Source organism: Dendropsophus ebraccatus, chromosome 1, assembly GCF_027789765.1.
Source record: "Dendropsophus ebraccatus isolate aDenEbr1 chromosome 1, aDenEbr1.pat, whole genome shotgun sequence".
NCBI classification, from domain to species: Eukaryota; Metazoa; Chordata; class Amphibia; order Anura; family Hylidae; genus Dendropsophus; species Dendropsophus ebraccatus.
Genome location: NC_091454.1, coordinates 118,465,663 through 118,471,958, shown reverse-complemented (window position 1 = coordinate 118,471,958; position 6,296 = coordinate 118,465,663).

Here is a 6,296-nt window from a genome sequence, read left to right as displayed (position 1 = left end):
TTCTTATTAACATATTCTTTTAGTGGTATGCTTTTAGTGAAGAGATTCCTGTTTTTGGGTATAACATAAAAACTTTTGACATGTCTAGGGACATGTCAAAAATGTTGGGTCTGGGTGTTAAGACCCTCTACTGATCATTAGACAGTCGGGAGACGTGTACAGTCTCAGTGTTTCCATTTTCATTGAAAATGCATTTATTCATTGGTGTATAGTGTCAAAGAGGCAAGGTCTAGGGTGCCTTGTGCAGCTCCTTTTTGGTTTGTTGCGCACCCTTCAGGCATAATCGATAGTGATAAACGAGTACTAAAATGCTTGGGTGCTCTTTACTCGAGACGAGTATTTCCCGATATTCGAGTGCTCGTTTCGAGTAACGAACCCCATTGAAGTCAATGGGAGACTCGAGCATTTTTGAAGGAGACTCAAGTTCGGTAGAGGGAAGGTCGTGTGAAAACCTGTCAACCTCAGAAATTTATGGAAACACCACGGAAATGGACAGGAAACAGCAGGGGCAGCATGTATGCATGCCTCTGAGGCTGCCTAATGGCACCATTATGCCTAATTCTGTGCAACAGCCTGGTTAAAACAGAGGTAGGCATATGGACCACCCAAAAACTCAGCCTGACACAGCATGGCAGTGAGAACACAGGCAACCATTTAAACAGAGGTACCATATGATGAAACACCCCATTTAACCTGACACAGCATGGTGGTAAGGACAGAGTGAACAAGGTAGAAGCGGTAGCCAGTGAGCCTTCCAAAAATTACACCAGACAAAGCATGGCATTGAGCACACAGAGAACCATTAAAAATGAGTGAGGAAGCAAGTAAGCCTTCCAAAAATTTTACCAGACACAGCCTGGCATTGAGCACAGAGAGAACCATTAAAAGTAAGTGAGGAAGCAAGTGAGCCTCCCAAAAATTAGGCCAGACACAGCACGGCATTGAGCACATAGAGAACCATTAAAAGTGAGTGAGGAAGCAAGTGAGCCTCCCAAAAATTAGGCTAGACACAGCATGGAATTGAGCACAGAGAGAACCATTAAAAATGAGTGAGGAAGCAAGTGAGCCTCCCAAAAATTAGGACAGACACAGCATGGTATTGAGCACACAGAGAACCATTAAAAGTGAGTGAGGAAGCAAGTGAGCCTTCCACAAATTAGGCCAGACACAGCATGGCATTGAGCACACAGAGAACCATTAAAAGTGAGTGAGGAAGCAAGTGAGCCTCCCAAAAATTAGGCCAGACACAGCATGGCATTGAGCACACAGAGAACCATTAAAAGTGAATGAGGAAGCAAGTGAGCCTCCCAAAAATTAGGACAGACACAGCATGGTATTGAGCACACAGAGAATCATTAAAAGTGAGTGAGGAAGCAAGTGAGCCCACCCAAAAATGAGAGTGAGTCCAGGGGCTGGGATTTATTGTGGACACGAACCCGGGTGCTGACAGCTAACTGGCTAGGCCAGCTGTCAGTCACCATCAAGGGTATACCTGATGCCTCTCGACCGGGGGTGGTGAGGCCACGGCCACGGCTAGACAAAAAAATAAAAAAAAATAAAACAGCTGGCTCCTCCGCAGACGTAGTGTGACGTCAGAGCATGGCAGTGAGGACACAGAGAACCATTAAAAGTGAGGTAGCAAGTGAGCCTCCCAAAAATTTAGCCTGACACAGCATGGCGATGAGAACACATGGAACCATTCAAACACCGGTAGTATATGGACCACCCAAAAAACTTAGCCTGACACCACAGACCCAGACCAAGATGGACAATACAATTATAGCTATATTTAGCCTCACACCCACATGCAGTTGTGCGCGAGAGGCATATCTTTGGAGGTAGGGACGAAGAATAACAAAACAGTCTTCTTAAGAGGCCCCGGAATTTGATTTGAATGAATGAATACACTTTCAATCCTTTAAAGAGTCTCTAAGGAAGGGCAAGTGTCTATTAAAAAGACCTGGTGAATCCTGCCTTCGAAAAGGCTACAACATCCAAGGAAGGTAGACGGTACTGGTGAAAGGCCTGGTCAATCCTGCCTTCAAAACGGCTACAACATCGAAAAAAGGTAGAAGGTACTGGTGAAAGGATGGCAGAGGACACCCCTAAGATAAGATGACATCCACAGATAATATGGTTCAAAATGGACAAGACAAGGAAGGTAAATTGAATTTGACTTTGAATTTGACTCTAGCAGTTGGGGTAACATTCCCTGCATCATTCCCTGACTCCCCACTTCTCCCCCCGCCATTGTTTTGAGTTTGAATTTGACTGTAGCAGTTGGGGTTAGTTTAACTGGTTGACTTGCGGAAATGCGCACAGATGCTATGCACCTTGGTGAGCAAGTCAGCCACATTGGAGTAAGTTTTAAAGAACCGCAGCAACACTAGGTTGGAGACGTGAGCCAGGCATGGTACATGTGTGAGGCTGCCGAATTGCAGAGCCGCCACCAGGTTCCGCCCCTTGTCACATGCAACCAAGCTCACTGCTAATTACACACGAACCCGGGATGCCAGTTAAGGCCCAGCAGCAGCCAACATGGAGGCAAGGGCAGGCACACCAGTAGTCAACATGGATGCCAGTAAAGGCCCAGCAGTAGTCAACATGGATGCCAGTTAAGGCCCAGCAGTAGCCAACATGGAGGCAAGGGCAGGCACAGCAGTAGTCAACATGGATGTCCATTACTGCTCTGGTCAATCCTGCCTTAAAAACGGCTACAACATTGAAAAAAGGTAGAAGGTACTGGTGAAAGAATGGCATAGGACACCCGTAACATAAGATGACATCCACAGATAATATGGTTTGAAATGTACAAGACAAGAAAGGTAAGGGCAGGCACAGCAGTAGTCAACATGGATGCCAGTAAAAGCCCAGCAGTAGTCAACATGGATGGCAGAGAAGGCCCAGCAGTAGCCAACATGGAGGCAAGTGAAGGCCCAGCAGTAGCCAACATGGAGGCAAGGGCAGGCACACCATTAGTCAACATGGATGCCAGTTAAGGCCCAGCAGTAGCCAACATGGAGGCAAGGGCAGGCACACCAGTGGTCAACATGGATGCCAGTTAAGGCCCAGCAGTAGCCAACATGGAGGCAAGGGCAGGCACAGCAGTAGTCAACATGGATGTCCATTACTGCTCTGGTCAATCCTGCCATTAAAAACGGCTACAACATTGAAAAAAGGTAGAAGGTACTGGTGAAAGAATGGCATAGGACACCCGTAAGATATGATGACTTCCACAGATAATATGGTTTGAAATGGACAAGACAAGGAAGGTAAGGGCAGGCCCAGCAGTAGTCAACATGGATGCCAGTAAAGGCCCAGAAGTAGTCAACATGGATGGCAGTGAAGGCCCAGCAGTAGCCAACATGGAGGCAAGGGCAGGCACACCAGTAGTCAACATGGATGCCAGTAAAGGCCCAGCAGTAGCCAACATGGAGGCAAGGGCAGGCCCAGCAGTAGTCAACATGGATGCCAGTGAAGGCCCAGCAGTAGTCAACATGGATGCCAGTGAAGGCCCAGCAGTAGCCAACATGGAGGCAAGGGCAGGCACACCATTAGTCAACATGGATGCCAGTTAAGGCCCAGCAGTAGCCAACATGGAGGCAAGGGCAGGCACACCAGTAGTCAACATGGATGCCAGTTAAGGCCCAGCAGTAGCCAACAAGTAGCCTTCTACCCCCAGCACCCTTTTGATTTTCAATTTGACTGTAGCAGTTGGGGTAACATTCACTGCATAATGTAACTACTCACTTCTACCTCCGCCACCACCCTTTCAATTTTCAATTTGATTGCAGCAGTTGGGGTAACATTTCCTGCATAATGTGACCTCTCCCCCCACCGGTTTTGAATTTGACTTTGATCCTTGAGGATCTGGCAATTGTCTCATGCAAATGGATCATCACTTGAGGGGTAGTGTACTTCAAATCCCAGCAATACAGTGTAGTACCCACTAGTTTAGGGGGGCTGTATGGTACAATCTGGTAGTGGCTGGACCTAGACACACGCTGGGATACCCCCTTACAATGAGCAGTGAAGTTTTATGCAGGTGTACTACAAATCCCAACAATACAGTGTAGTACCCACTAGTTTAGGGGGGCTGTATGGTACAATCTGGTAGTGGCTGGACCTAGACACGCTCTGTGATACCCCCTTACAATGAGCAGTGAAGTTTTATGGAGGTGTACTACAAATCCCAGCAATACAGTGTAGTGCCCACTAGTTTAGGGGGGATGTACGGTACAAACTGGTAGTGGCTGGACCTAGACACACTCTCTGACACCCCCGTCCAATGAGCATAGAACTTATGCAGGTGTACTACAAATCCCAGCAATCCAATGTAGTACAGCAGGACCACCAGCCCCAAAATAAAAAAAGAGTACACTGAGCACTTCTTAGGGGTCTGTATGCAACACCTAATGTCCCCTTTTTGTCAGCAGCCGATCACCACAGTGTGCTGGTTAAATCGTGGTAGCAGCACTGCAAGTCCCAGCCAGCAGTCTGTAGTAATACTATTAAAAAACAATGTTTGTGTGTATTGCTAGTATTCCCTGCCTACTGGAACGCTAAATCCTACACTGACACTCTCCCTGACCAGCAGCAGCTCTGTCCCTAATCTCTCACAGCATGCGTCTGAAGCGAGTACTGCTGGCTGCGCGTTTTATTTGGCACGGTCAAGTGATCTGGCCAACAAATCGCTGCTATCGACATGTATGTGTCCCACGTGATCGCAGGATGTACCAAAGAGTCTCCTGCATGTTTACTGGCTGAGAAATAGCGCCCAAACTTACTGGAAATGGAGTACCAAGCTCGGACGAGCATGCTCGCTCATCACTAATAATCAACCATCTTACTGCATTTCCAGCAGCTTGCAGTGCTTTGTGTACATTTGCAGAGCTTTGCTTACATCCCACACTGATGCCGTGCAGAGCCAGTGGACAGGTCATCTTAAAATAATAAAGTGCACCGAATTCTGCTGTTTGACCACTTCCAGGTCCTGAGGCCTGCCCAGCCAATCAGCCACTGAGGCGGGACACCTGCAACATCACGACACCAGGACCCAGAAGTGGGAAAAATCAATAAGATACAGACAGCATCACGGGTGCCAAGGAGGTAAGTATGCTTTATTATTTTCAAATGACCTATCCATGGGTATATATAAAAAATGGCCCCTGTACCTCTTTAAAAGCACAGACACAGTGCAATAGAGGCTGTGACCTCTGTCCTTACATTCACAGTGCTAGCAGGTGTGAGTACTAACTCAACATTGTCCTTCTAGCAGAGCAAGCATGATGAGACACAGAGCCCTGTGAACTGCTTAATATGCAGGGAGATAGCTGATTATGCACACGTACCAAAGAAATACTGTGATCCCTGGGCACCCTAGGCCACACCCCTTTGACACTTCATACCAATGTTTGATAATGTAGATGATGTCTCTAAATAATACTAATACAGCTACTAAATAATATCAGTACACATGGAACAAATATCACAATACATATTACCATCATACTGTTACCAGTGTACAAAGACCAACATTATCTAGAATACCAGTAAACAAGGAAAAAAATGCATGAACTCATATGAGATAAAACTTATTCTTTATAAATGCCATAAAAAAAGAAACACCCTCTATTATGCAATAACTATGTACCAAAAACAACAAAGAAATGTGATGTCATAGGAGGAAGAAAGTTGGGGCTAAGAACCATAGATAATGCAGAAGGGTCTGGTAAGGACCTATCCCTAGGTGCTAGGACCACCCCTGTTGTCCCTATTTTTTTTGGAGCAAATGCCCTGGTAAGGGTGACCGCCAGCCTGAAGATTGTGCCTCCCTTCACTCTCCCTACCCACAATAGAGACAAGGTGAGGTGCTAAAATGGTGATGAACATACACAAAAAATAAATAAATAATGACACTACAAGACACATTTAAATAGACAATAACGGTCCCCTACATCAGGTTACGTCACTCCCCAGAGATTAACCACTGATGAGAAAACAAAAAGACTCCTCCCAGGTAGCCATAACAAAAAGGAGCATTAAAAATTAGTAGATATGAGATATGCAAATATATAATGATATTGTACCATATGTACAAGCTGTAGATGAACCTAGGAACAGTAAATAACTAGTCACATATGCAGTACATATGTTCTGTTCTAGGCCGTTTAACCATAGAAACAGCAAAGCAGCTTATATGGGCACATAGGTACAACATATGATGCACTGCTAACACAGATTTTACCACACACAGTTAACCTCCAAATGTCTCAAATACTGTACATACACGTAGC